This window comes from Rhinoderma darwinii, chromosome 8, assembly GCF_050947455.1.
Source record: "Rhinoderma darwinii isolate aRhiDar2 chromosome 8, aRhiDar2.hap1, whole genome shotgun sequence".
NCBI classification, from domain to species: domain Eukaryota; kingdom Metazoa; phylum Chordata; class Amphibia; order Anura; family Rhinodermatidae; genus Rhinoderma; species Rhinoderma darwinii.
This window is the reverse complement of record NC_134694.1, coordinates 52,068,099-52,082,363: the sequence shown is the minus strand read 5'-3', so window position 1 is coordinate 52,082,363 and position 14,265 is coordinate 52,068,099. Positions and strand designations below refer to the sequence as shown.

The 14,265-nt window shown below is 47.4% G+C and overlaps 1 protein-coding gene across 1 annotated transcript in view; it reads right to left on the bottom strand.

The window, feature by feature from the left end:
* AR (androgen receptor) overlaps window positions 1-14,265 on the bottom strand; it is an 808,954-nt gene that overhangs the window by 20,458 nt on the left and 774,231 nt on the right. The gene's annotated exons all lie outside the window — the stretch shown is intronic.

Below are 14,265 nucleotides of genomic sequence, written 5' to 3'. Positions count from 1 at the left end.
TATCTCGTCCAAGTATCACATAGCAGGTTCCATCTAACACATTTAAAATAGTGTGGGATGCCTCCGGACTGCCATTACATTTAAATGGCATGACTGCATTAGATGGTGTTAGCAATATATTCAGGTAAGTACTGCATTCCCCATGCATTGTAAATTATAACAGCTTACATCCCAACTTCACTGAGAGACAATAAGAATAATGGGCATTATGTACTTATTTCATAGGTCTAACACATAAAGCACTACACTGAAAAGAATGAGAACCTGGGGGGGGGGGGGGGCAAAGAAAACTGCGTATAAAAGCCAATCATAGCGCCAGATAAAGCCATTTCTATCAGTAAATAGTTACTGTACAGCTGGATATATGCAATCCTTTTCTTATTTAAAGTAAAATCCACTTTCTGAAATATTCCTCTTTCCATTTCATAGCAAAAGAAGCATGTTATTTCTCATTGTCTTTTCTATCATGAAGTTCCTGTTTTTATTGCTCTGAAACTTATCCATGGAGATAGATGGCAGTCATATAGCTACTGTACATATATATATATATATATATATATATATATATATATATATATATATATAAAAAGGCAGCATCCATATGAAAAGAATAGTGTTTTATTTTCTCAATACTAGGGCAATAATTGGGATAATAAAGCGGTCTATTTTGGATATAGATTATTTTACTTAATATTACTGGACAGAGGCAACTTTTCTGGGCTGGGTTGTGACAATTGGAAACAGTTTGGCTGTGCTGCTCCATTATCTTTACCTAACTGGTGGTCCCAATGCTTTCGTATGGGTTGTTTCTATAAAACAACCCCCAGCCATGTTAGGTATTCTTGTAAGTATCTATTCTTATATACCCATTGTAATGGCCGCAGTCGCGGACCGCCACCTCCCCTTATCTCCTGACGGCCACGCCCGCAGACCTCCCTCCTGTGGTCGACTTTTCCTTTCCCGAAGACGTCAGCGCATGCAGCCACTCTGCCCTGTAATGTCCGCTGGGGGGGTTGCGCACCCGTTCCCGGTCTTAAAGGGCCAGTGCGCATATGTAATTAAATATTTCCAAGATCGCCCTGGACTATAAAAAGGGCCCTGCCCTTTCACTCCTTGCCTGAGCGTTGTTGTCTACCAATGTTCGTATTCCAAATGGTCCCTTAGTTTTATCCTGCTCCTAGTGTTCCCTTACCCTGCTACCTTTATCCTATATCCCGTGCTGTGTTTGTCCCTTAGCCTTTCTAGTGTTGGAGTCGTGCTGTGTCGTTGCCATGCCTGCAGTTATACACGACTTCTGCTGTCACCTGCCACGCTTGCGGTTACACCACGTCTGGTGCCATTTGCCACTTCTGGTATCACCCTCCACATGTGGTGCTACCTGCCAAGTCAAGTCCCATCCGTGCCAGAGCCTCAGCTACCTTCTGGACTATCTCAGATACCCTTGTGCTATGAAGGTTGTATGGACTTTTGCATAGTCTGTGACTTGGTCAGCTGCCACTCCGCTACGGCAGAGCGGCCTAGTGGGTCCACATACCCCTGCATCGTGACAGTAGGCTCAGGCCATGAAACCCGCTGGCCAATATAAGACCGCAGTTCAGGTGATACAAATAGATATGCGTAACCTACGTGCACGCCAGGATCAAGTCCTCGTGGCTGTAAACTCCATCATTGCCCGACTGGATCAACCTCCTGCTCCTCTTCTGGATGCTGCTGTCGTTCCACTGCCCGTTACTTCTCCTGTCTGTTCCGGATCCACAGTTTCACTACCTCTTCCTCATCGCTATGACAGTGACCCTAGAACCTGTAGAGGGTTAATCAATCAATGTACCATCTATTTTAGATTGCGTGCTCACTTCTTCCCCTCTGATGAGGACAAGATAGCATTCATTATTTCCTTTCTCACTGGCAAGGCCTTGGCATGGGTGAACCCCATCTTGGAGCGAGAGAGACCCTGGCAGCGGAGTTAGCAGGGAACAATGGCGACTTTTTGGCAGGGACTGTCCCCGCACAGCAAAGACGAACTAGCAGCCCGCGATCTTCCTTCTACCCTGGATGCTCTTATCCTGTTGGCTGCCCAAGTCGACATGAGGATCCGGGAACGTGCTCAGGAGGTTTGGTGGGAGAGAAGTTTCCACTGACTGGCCCCCTCATTCCAGAGACCACTATTGCCTCCTCCTGTTGCTCTACCTGAAGAACCTATGCAGGTAGACAGAATCAAACTGTCTGAGCAGGAGAAACAGCGCAGATGCTCTTCAGGTCTGTGTCTGTATTGCAGCCTTAAAGGCCAATTCGTGCACCAATGTCCACAAAAGCCGGGAAACTCCAGCACCTAGGGTTGGTTGGAGAGACAACCCTTGGTGGGATGACACCAAAGTTTAAAGCCTCTCCCAAGTTATCCATTCCTGTGAACATCATCTCTGGAGAGACATCACACTCCTCCTCTGCCTATCTGGATTCTGGAGCAGCTGCAAATTTTATCCAACAGGATCTAGTGGATCGTCTACATCTACCCACAGTACTTCTAGAGAGACCCCTGGCTGTTGCCTCTGTGAATGGACTTCCATTGACCGACCCTATTGTGTCCGACACTAACCCACTGACACTACAAATCAGAGTTCTTCACTCGGAACAGATCACCTTCCTCATGCTGCCTTATGCTATCAACTCTGTTCAGCTGGTCTTGCCTTGGCTTCGTCTACACGCTCCAGTTCTCGACTGGAACTCTGAAGAAGTGCTCCAATGGGGGCCCAGATGCCTTAGCCGCTGCCTGCCACAGGTTCGTCCTGTCAGATCTACCATCTCATTATGCTAGTTTTACCGACGTCCTCAGTAAGAAGGTAGCAGAGACTCTTCCCCCTCATCGCACCTACGACTGCCCTACGACCATCTCATTATGCTAGTTTTACCGACGTCCTCAGTAAGAAGGTAGCAGAGACTCTTCCCCCTCATCACACCTACTTCCTGACGCTTCACCACCTCGAGGGCGAGTTTATCCTCTTTCCCTGCCAGAGACCCTAGCCATGTCCGCCTACCTCAAGAGAGGTTTCATTCGAAAATCTTCCTTCCCGGCCACAGCCGGATTATTCTTCATCCATGTATCGACTACCGGGGTCTGAACCAAATTACGGTAAAAAATAAGTATCCTCTGCCGCTCATCTCAGAACTTTTCGATAGAATCCGTGGGGCCAAGATATTCACAAAGCTGGATCTACGTGGAGCATATAACTTGATCCGTAAGCGCAAAGGTGACGAATGGAAAACCTAATTTAACACCCGAGACGGCCATTACGAATAATTTGTCATGCCCTTTGGACTGTGTAACGCTCCAGCTGTGTTCCAGGAGTTTGTAAATGACATATTCTGGGATCTGCTGTATGTGTGTGTGGTGGTCTATCTGGACGACATCCTGATTTACTCACCTGATTTGATAACACATTGGAAGCATCTTCGCCAAGTTCTGTTGCTAAAATTGAGAAATGTGTGTTCGAGCGAAACTCTCTGCCCTTCCAGGGCTACATTGTATCTGACCGTGGCCGCAAGATGGACCCAGAGAAGGTGAGATCTGTGTTTGAGTAGCCACGTCCACAGGGCATTCGGTCCATACAAAGATTTCTGGGATTCACAAACTTCTATCGGCAATTTATCCCAAACTTCTCATCTCTGACTGCTCCAATCTCAGCCTTCACCAAGAAAGGGGTGAACGCCAAGGCTTGGTCTCCGGAGGCAGAATCAGTGTTTACTAATCTCAAGAGCGCATTCACCTCAGCATCTGTTCTACATCACACTGATGCTTCTCTACAGTTCTTCCTGGAAGTGGACACATCTTCTGTTCGTGCTGAAGCACTGCTATGTCAAAAAACTCAGGTAAGATGGTGGCCTGTGGCTTCTTTTCTAAATTATTCTCTCCGGCAGAATGCAACTATTCCATTGGGGATGGGGAGTTGCTGGCAGTCAAGTTGGCATTAGAGGAATGGAGACACTTGCTGGAGGGTGCGGTTCATCCTATTATCAATTGCACGGACCACAAGAATCTTACGTATTTACAGTCAGCACAACGACTAAATCCTCGCCAAGCCAGGTGGTCATTGTTATTCGCTCGATTTCAATTCTTGCTTCACTTCCGTCCTGCTGATAAGAATGTGAAGGCTGATGCCCTGTCTCGATCATTTGAGACTAATGACTCTGAGGAAAGACTCAGGACTTCATAGCCCATCAGTACTGGTGGCCCACTCTGCCTAGAGATATTGCGGACTATGTCTCTTCATGTACGAACTGTGCCTCGAACAAGTCTACCCACTCCAAAACTACTAGCCCTGCCTGTCCCTGATGCTCCTTGGCAGCATATCGCTATGGACTTTATTACAGACCTTCCCCCCTCAGATGGATGTACAACGGTCCGGGTAGCAGTGGATCGTTCCTCTTAATTTGGCACATTTTATTCCGTTGACTAGTCTTCCGTCTGCTTCTCGCCTGGCAAATCTGTTTATGCTAAACATCTTCCGTCTGCACAGACTTCCTCTGCACATTGTCTCGGATCGGGGTATACAGTTTACGTCCAAGTTCTGGAGAGACCTGTGCAACCAGCTAGATGTTTACCTCCACTTCTCTTCTGCCTATCACCCGCAGTCCAATGGTCAACTGGAGAGGACCAATCAAATTTTGGAGAATTACCTTTGTCATTTCGTTCCCGCCCAACATGACAATTGGGTACAACTTCTGCCTTGGGCGGAATTATCGTACAACAATCACACAAGTAAATCTACTGCCTCGTCTCCTTTCTACATTGTGTACAGCCAGCATCCTCGAGTTCCTCTTCCTGTACCAACCATGACTCAAGTACCAGCAGAAAATTCCCTATTTGGGACTTTTATTCATAACTGGCAGCACACTAGGTCTGCGAACCTCCAGGCAGTGGACCTCCTGAAGTCAAGGTCTGGCTATCCTCAAGGAACATCGTTTGAAGGTGCCCTCATACATATTTGCTCCCAGGTTCCTTGGACCCTTTGATATCCTACAACAGATAAACCCTGTCTCCTATAAGCTTCGGCTGCACCCTACCCTCAGAATCGCCAACTCCTTTAATGTGTCCCTCCTGAAACCAGTGGTCCTTAACCGCTACAGTAAAACTCTTAGTCCTGCATTTACTCCCAGTGGTTCATCTCATGTGTTTGAGGTGAAGGAGATCCTGGACTGCAAGAGGGTAGGAGGAAGAACTTTCTATTTGGTGGACTAGAGAGGGTTTGGTCCTGAGGAGAGGTCCTGGGAACCAGAAGAGAACCTTAATGCCCCTAGCCTCGTTAAAAAATTCCTCTCTTGCTCTGGACCCAAGAAGAGGGGGCGTAAGTGGGGGTACAGTAATGGTCGCGGACCGCCTCCTCCTCCTTACCTGCTGCTGGCCGCGACTGCAGACCTCCTTCCTGTGGCCGACGTCTCCTTCCCCAGAGACATCAGTGCATCTGGCCGCTTTGTTCTGTAATGTCCGCTGGGGGGCTCACGCTCATTCCCGGTCTTAAAGGCCCAGCGCTCGCATATGTAATTAATTATTTCCCAAATCACCTTGGACTATAAAATGGACCCTGCCCTTTCATCCTTGCCTGAGAGTTGTTGTTGTCTACCCATGTTCGTATTGCAATTGGTCCGATAGTTGTATCCTGCTACCAGTGTTCCCGTACCCTGCTACCTGTATCCTGTATCCCGTGCTGTGTTTGTCCCTGAGCCTTTTCATTGTTGGAGTCGTGTTGTCGTTGCCACGCCTGCTGTTATACACATGTCTGGTGTCACCTGCCACATCTGCTGTTACACCTCATCTGGTGCCATCTGCCACTCCTGGTATCATCTGCCACGTCTGGCGCTACCTGCCACATCAAGTTCCATCCGTGCCAAGGTCTCTGCTACTTTCTGGACTATCTCAGATACCCTTCTACTACGAAATTTGTATAGACTTTTGCATAGACTGTGACTTGGTCAGCTGCCACTCCGCTAAGGCGGTCAGCCTAGTGGGATTACATACCCCTGGATCGTGACACGCATCAAGTATAGAACTCCCTATCACCTAATGTTGGGTATAGTTTTAAAGGGAACCCGTCACCAGAATTTCGCCTATTGAACTTTACTTATCCCTCAATGGCCGCTGCTATCAAAAGTTCATTGCCGTTATCCCCTCTCCTAAACTCCTCCTCCAACTGTAAATAACGGTCTGCAAACATTTTGCGCTTTTTATCATAATAATCCGGTGTCCCTTTGTGCGCAGACACCAGAAGAGGACATCAATGCACAAGTGCGAGGTTTTGTGTGCTGGGGGAATGCGTGGAGCTGTCAATTAAAAGTAAGGAGGTGGAGTAAACACGGAAAGACTTGAGGAATGAAGATTTGACTCTTTTCGAATTAGGATTTGACTCTTTTTTGCTAATTAGCATACGGTGTGGGTGTAAAGTCTATGGCCACGGTCCGTCGTTCTGCCTTAAACCTCGACGGCCGTGGCCATGGACATCTTACCTGCTTGCAGCGTCGTCCTCCTGTTAGGCGCCGGCACTCACTTAAAGGGCCAGTGCGTGCATTTTGAAGGAAGTCTGCAATCTAGCCCAGGATGCCCTGGGCTATAAAAAGGGCTCTGCCCTCTTGCTCTTTGCCAGAGCGTTGTTTGTTACCCATAGTTTGTCGTGCTAATAGTCTCTCAGTTTCCCAGTGTACCTTGTTCCTGTATCCCGTATCCTGTTTCTGTGCTTCCCAGTTCTAGCCGTGCTGTGCTGTTGCCGTGCTGTGCTACAGATTCGCTTGATTTGCTATGCCTCTCCTGACGTCTTCCGCCGCCTGGTCCTGGATGTGCATGCCTCGCTACTGTCTACGATTGCCTCAGGTATCCTCGCTGAACTATTGAACTCTGTACTTACCTGTTTGGCCAGCTGCCATCCCGCTACGCGGTACGGCCCAGTGGGTCCACACCCCGCCTTGTGACAGTACGCTCTGGTCATGGACTCCACTGGTCAATTCAAGGGTACAATTAACACAACACATAAATGATGAAAAATATATACATTTTATTGAAAAATCACAATATTAAAAGATGAGTCATGCAAAGCATGATTAAAAACGTCTATCAAATGCAGAGGGCATATGTACACAAATAAAGTATGACAAGGGCATGAGCATATAGGTGGTATACACAAACAGATTCAGTCTATCTGGAAAATAGTATAAAACATTAAATAGATAACTGTAACTAGACACCGTCCAAATGAGGTTGAACTCACAGTGAGATACAATCAATAGTGTCAAAGAGAGATTTAGACAGAGCAATATGTAGAAGGTAAAGACATGCACATACCCATGTTGAGCACCTCTGCAGAGAGACGAAGGCATTCTGCTGAAACGCGCGTCGGGTCTGACGTTCTCTCTCTGCAGAGGTGCTCTACATGGGTATGTGCATGTCTTTACCTTCTACATATTGCTCTGTCTAAATCTCTCTTTGACACTATTGATTGTATCTCACTGTGAGTTCAACCTCATTTGGACGGTGTCTAGTTACAGGGGCACTGGTGCTGCAGCCTTTGCTTCACTTCAGCCCTCTGGACATATTTTGAGATTAACACTACATTGTTTATGCCATTATCTATTTAATGTTTTATACTATTGTCCAGATAGACTGAATCTGTTTGTGTATACCACCTATATGCTCATGCCCTTGTCATACTTTATTTGTGTACATATGCCCTCTGCATTTGATAGACGTTTTTAGTCATGCTTTGCATGACTCATCTTTTAATATTGTGATTTTTCAATAAAATTTATATATTTTTCATCATTTATGTGTTGTGTTAATTGTACCCTACACTCTATAGGTTGTATATCGGGTAGACATAAGGCTGAGGGAGAGATCTCACGAGGTTCGTCAGGAGCGTCGGCGCCCTAGACTGGCGCTTAACTTCCAGCAACCCTCTTGCCTGCTTCTATTGCTTTGCCCGAGGTCCCGATGCAAGTAGACCGACTAAAATTATTGATCCAGGAGAAACAGCGCAGGCGCACCTCTGGACTTTGCTTATATTGCGGCCTCGCTGGCCATGTTGTCTGTCTGTGCCCTCACAAGCCAAAAAAAACCAGCGCCTAGGTTTGGTTGGAGAGACAACCCTGGGCATCAACAGATTGAATCAAGAACTCTCTTCCAAACTATTCATTCCCGTAACCATCATTGTTGGCGAGAGGTCCCATCTGGTCTCTGCCTATCTGGACTCCGGCTCTGCAGCCAACTTCATCTGCCAGGACCTTGTGGATCTCCTTCAGTTGCCTACTATCCCGCTTGAAAGGCCGTTGATCGTTGCCTCGGCGGATGGACTGCCATTGCCTGACACAGTTGTGTCCGTAACCATGCCATTGAGACTCCAAGTGGGAGCCCTTCATGCTGATCCCTGTTCGTCCTGTCCAAGGCCGTCAACCCTGTGCTGCTGGGTTTGCTTTGGCTCCGTCTGCACACACCCATCCTGGATTGGAACTCTGGAGAGGTCCTCCAGTGGGGTCCGAAGTGTCTTGACCGCTGTCTGGGCCATATCCAGTCGCCGCAGCCTGTCCCTCTTCAGCCTTTGACAGGGTTTGCTTCCTGTTTCTCCATGTTCTCCGATGTCTTCAACAAAAAGGAGGCTGAGACCTTGCCGCCACACCGGGCATATGACTGTCCGATCGACCTGGTTCCTGAATAGTCTCCTCCTCGTGGTAGAGTGTACCCTCTCTCCTTGCCAGAGACCCAGTCCATGTTAGCCTACATTAAGGAGAACCTGGAGAGGAGTTTCATTCGTAAATCCTCATCCCCGGCCAGAGCGGGGTTCTTCTTTGTAAAAAAAAAAAAGATGCAGGGTATGAATGCCAAGATGTGGACTCCGGAGGCAGAAGCCGCATTTGAATCCTTAAAGAAAGCCTTCACATCTGCCTCCATTCTGAACCATCCTGATGTATCCCTACAGTTTTCGTTAGAGGTGGATGCTTCCTCCGTTGGTGCTGGTGCACTGTTGTACCAGAGAGGATCGAAAAGCAAGGCTGTGGTATGTGGCTACTATTCAAAGCTGTTTTCTTCCGCAAAGCGCAACTACTCGATTGGGGACCGGGAGTTACTTGCCATCAAACTGGCTCTGCAGGAGTGGAGACATCTACCAGAGGGCGCGGTTTATCCTATCCTGATCTTCACGGATCACAAGAATTTGACCTACCTACAGACGGCTCAGCGGTTAAATCCTCGTCAAGCCAGGTGGTCGTTGTTCTTTGCTCGATTCCGGTTCGAACTCCACTACCGACAATAATGTGAGGGCCGGCGCCTTGTCTAGATCTTTTAAAAACCGAGGACGCCATAGAATCTCCACAGAATATTATTGACCCATCCTGCATCTTGTCTGTGAATCCCTTGCAAGTTAGAGACATTCCTCCGGGTAGGACTTTTGTACGTCTGGCTGACCGAGGAAGAATTCTTCGCTGGGGTCACAGTTCTAAGCTGGCAGGTCACGCGGGTGCTCGTAAGACCCAAGATCTAATCACCTGTCAGTTCTGGTGGCCCACGCTACCCAAAGACGTTATGGACTTTGTCTCCACATGCACGGTATGCGCAGCAAATAAAGTTGCTCACTCAAGAAATGCTGGCCTGCTCCAACCACTGCCTGTGCCTGTTTCCCCCTGGCAACATGTCGCTATGGACTTTGTCACAGATCTTCCTTCTTCTACGAGTTGCAGTGTGATCTGGGTGGTGGTGGATCAATTTTCCAAGATGGCTCACTTCATTCCCTTGACCGGCCTGCCATCTGCTATGTGATTGGCTGACCTCTTCATACAACACATCTTCCGTCTGCACAGCTTGCCCCTGCATATTGTCTCAGACCGAGGGGTTCAGTTCACCTCAAAGTTTTGGAGAGCACTCTGCGGCCTCCTTGGTGTAAAATTGGACTTCTCTTTAGCCTATCATCCCCAGTTTAATGGGCAAGTTGAGAGAGTTAACCAGATCATGGAGAACTATCTACGTGACTTTGTTTTCAGGCGCCATGATGATTGGTTGTAGTTGCTCCCATGGGCAGAGTTCTCTTATAACAACCACACCAGTGAGTCGACCACTTCCAGTCCATTCTTCATCGTCTACGGTCAGCATCCTCGTATACCTCTTCCTGTATCTACTATGTCCCAGGTTCCTGCCGCTGACTTGACCTTTAGGGACTTTCCACAGATTTGGCAACTGACCTGATCTTCTATGCTATTGGCGGCGGACCGCATGAAGAGAAAGGCAGATACAAGAAGACGGGCGCCTCCGCAGTTCCTTCCAGGGACTAAAGTCTGGTTGTCTTCTAGGAATATCCGGCTGAAGGTGCCGTTGTGCAAATTTGCCCCTAGGTTCCTCGAACCTTTCGAAATCCTGCTACAGATCAACCCGGTATCCTACAAGCTGCGGCTCCCCCCTACCCTCAGGATTCCTAACTCCTTCCATGTCTCCCTGCTGAAACCCGTGGTCCTGAACCGCTACTCCAGGACTCCTAGTTCTACAGTGGTCCCTGGCGGCTCATCGGGGACTTTCGAAATAAAGGAAATTCTGGCTACTAAGAAGGTGGGAGGAAGGACATTTTATTTAGTGGATTGGAGGGGGTTCGGCCCAGAAGAGAGGTCTTGGGAGCCAGAGGAGAACATCGATGCTCCTGTCCTCGTGAGGAAGTTTCTCTCCCGCTCCGGTCCCAAGAAGAGGGGGCATAAGAGGGGGAATACTGTAATGTCTATGGCCACGGTCCGTCATTCTGCCCTAAACCTCGACGGCCGTGGCCATGGACATCTTACCTGCTTGCAGCGTCGTCCTCCTGGCACTCACTTCCGGACATTGAGACTATTTCCAGCGGGCGCGCGCGCCCGCGCTTTCACGGTCTTAAAGGGCCAGTGCGTGCATTTTGCAGGAAGTCTGCAATCTAGCCCAGGATGCCCTGGGCTATAAAAAGGGCTCTGCCCTCTTGCTCTTTGCCAGAGCGTTGTTTGTTACCCATAGTTTGTCGTGCTAATGGTCTCCCAGTGTCTTCCAGTTTCCCAGTGTAACTTGTTCCTGTATCCTGTTTCCGTGCTTCCCAGTTCTAGTGCCGAGCTGTGCTGTTGCCGTGCTGTGCTACAGTCTTGCTTGATTTGCTACGCCTCTCCTGACGTCTTCCGCCACCTGGTCCTGGACGTGCCTGCCTCGCTACGGTCTACGATTGCCTCAAGTATCCTCGCTGAACTATTGAACTCTGTACTTACCTGTTTGGCCAGCTGCCATCCCACTACACGGTACGGCCCAGTGGGTCCACACCCCGCCTCGTGACAGTGGGAACACTAAAAAGCTGAATTCTAAAGCTATAGAGCCGACTAAGAAGACAATTATAGGTTATATAGAAAAAAAATGTCACCCACTACCACCAGGTATTGCTGGTTTAGTAGGTGAAATGCTGGTGACAGGTACCCTTTAAACGCAAAATGTTTAAATCTAAATCTAATTTAATATGTATATATCCAATAGGTGACATTTGTATTTTTAGTTACTATAGCTACTATGGCTACCATAGGTGAAACATAGCAAAGTGCAGTCTATGTTGCCAAATGCACAGTCGTCTGACTAAGGCACAGAGCGTATAGAGTTTTTTCCAAAAGTAGACTTTCCAAGAGAAATGTGGACCAACCTAAAGTAAAATCTGTGTTAGACTTTTGATCTTCTCGGCAGGGGTTAGACAGAGAGGCCCTTATATTTGTTACAGAACCTCTGTGTGAGTGGTGTCAGTTCATTGGCTTCACGTTTTGCTCATTTGTTGGTTACAGATTTTTCTAATTACGAATTTTCCTTGAATTTCAAAAAGAAACTTTAGTTGCCGCTTTCAATGAAATACCCCCAACACCTTCCCAAGTTTTTTTTTAACCGTATTCAAATTCTTAGAGACTCGATGATCAAAGTTCTCATTTCCATCTAACTGAGTATCCATCCCTGCACATATGCCAAAGTGAAATCTTGTAACTTCATTATGAACACAACCACAACATCATGTCTGTATGGTCTATTTCACTGCTGTAAGCATTGACAATCCCAGCTGAAGTAAATCTTACAGACTGTACTGTAAATACTGAGAATCTGCAAAGATGTCTTAGTCTTCCTATTGTGTACAATAATGTAGAACCAATGGGTTGAAAAAATTTATTATTTTATGTAGCATCTGGAACTGATGCTAGCATGAAATAATGTATTGTGTTCTGTTTGGCTGAAGGGAGTAATGGATGAACTGGTATGTATGAGGAACCGAGGTTGTATCTCTCTGTAGTTCATAAACTATGTGTAAAGGATCTGCCTGACACAGCTTCTGTGTAGACGCCCGTGGTTACTCACTCTGCACCTGCTCCTAAGTCTGGTCGAGTGACCCCTTCTTCCACCAATCAGTCAGGGAGGCTGAGGAGTGGGAGAGCCTATCACAGCCTGGCCAGACGGAGCTAGCTCCCGCCCTCTGTCTATTTATACCTTCACTTCCTGCTCCTCCTTTGCCTGTGATTCTTTCAGTCTGTTTCCTGGCTCTGCTGCTGCTTACTACTTGTCTTCTGCTTCATATTGACCCTATCTTGACTGACTATTCTCCTGCTCTGCGTTTTATACCTTGTCCACTCCTGGTTTGACTCGGCTCGTTCAATATTCTCCTGCTAAGCGTTTTGTACCTCGTCCACTCCTGGTTTGACTTGGCTCGTTCACTATTCTTGTTGCTCACGGGGTTGCCGTGGGCAACAGCCCCATTTCCCTTAGCTTCTGTGTACCATTGTCTGTTTGTCTGTCGTGCATTTAGTGAGCGTAGGGACCGTCGCCCAGTTGTACGCCGTCGATTAGGACGGGCCGTTGCAAGTAGGCAGGGACTGAGTGGCGGGTAGATTAGGGCTCACCTGTCTGTCTCCCTCCCCGCCATTACACTATGGCTGATAACATGGCAAACACTTAAGGTACTTATTATTTCATAAAAAAAGAAACAAAATAGGTACAGATAATAAACACAGTTGGAACCTATTTTGTTTATTTTATTATGTGCTGCACCTTCCTCTATTAGAGAAATATAAGGCCAATTAGATCTGGAATGTAACATATGTATGTTCATACTATTTACAGTACACCTTTTCCATCCTTGAGGGATATAGGCCAGTATGTTATTTATTCATTTTTTTACCTATTGGTATGACACCAAATCTCACTGTGTGTTTGCACCCCAACCAATTCTCTATAGACTATTAAATCGGATAGGCCAATAACAGGGCGTCTAGGGTGTAGGTTGGAGGTCGGGGCTTTCCCTTCCCTAGGGGCGTTGCTCAGTTTACGCAGGGTGACCTGGCAGGGTTTAACAGGGTCAGTTTGTTTTCAGTATAGCATTTTTTGACCCACCCCCTTTTTTAACCCCTTCCCGACATTTGACGTATCCATACGCCAAAGTCAGGTAGGGGAAGTATGGAACGGGCTCATGGAGTGAACCCGCTCCATACGATGCCGGTGTCGGCTGTTTGTTACAGCCGACACTTCAGAGTAACGAGCGGCGTCGCGCTCGAGCGCAATCCCGCTCGTTTAACTTGTTAAATGCTGCGGTCAATAGCGACCGCAGCATTTAAATCGTTAGAAAGAGGGGGACGACCCCCTCTAACAGCTCAACACACCCCCCGCAACGCAATCGCCGGGGGAGATGGTTGCTATGTCTGCCTGGGGGCCTAATGAAGGCCCCCAGGTCCGCCATCTTTGTGCACCCATTAAGCCCTGCCTCCAGCAGGGCTTAATAATTGCCTGTCAGAATCACGATATACTGCAATACATTAGTATTACAGTATATCGTGCAAGCGATATAACGATCGCTGGTTGAAGTCCCTTAGGGGGACTAATAAAAAAAAGTTCAAATTAGTTAAAGTTTTTTTTTGTATAGCAAAAAGTAAAAAATTAAAAGTTCAAATAACCCCCCTTTTCCCATTTTCCCCCTAGAGCATAGTAAATACATAAATAAATAAACATAATTGGTATCGCCGCGTCCGTAAAAGTCTGAACTATTAGGGTATGTGCACACACACTAATTACGTCCGTAATTGACGGACGTATTTCGGCCGCAAGTACCGGACCGAACACAGTGCAGGGAGCCGGGCTCCTAGCATCATACTTATGTACGATGCTAGGAGTCCCTGCCTCTCTGCAGGACAACTGTCCCGTACTGTAATCATGTTTTCAGTACGGGACAGTAGTTCCACGGAGAGGCAGGGACTCCTAGCATCGTACATAAGTATGATGCTAGG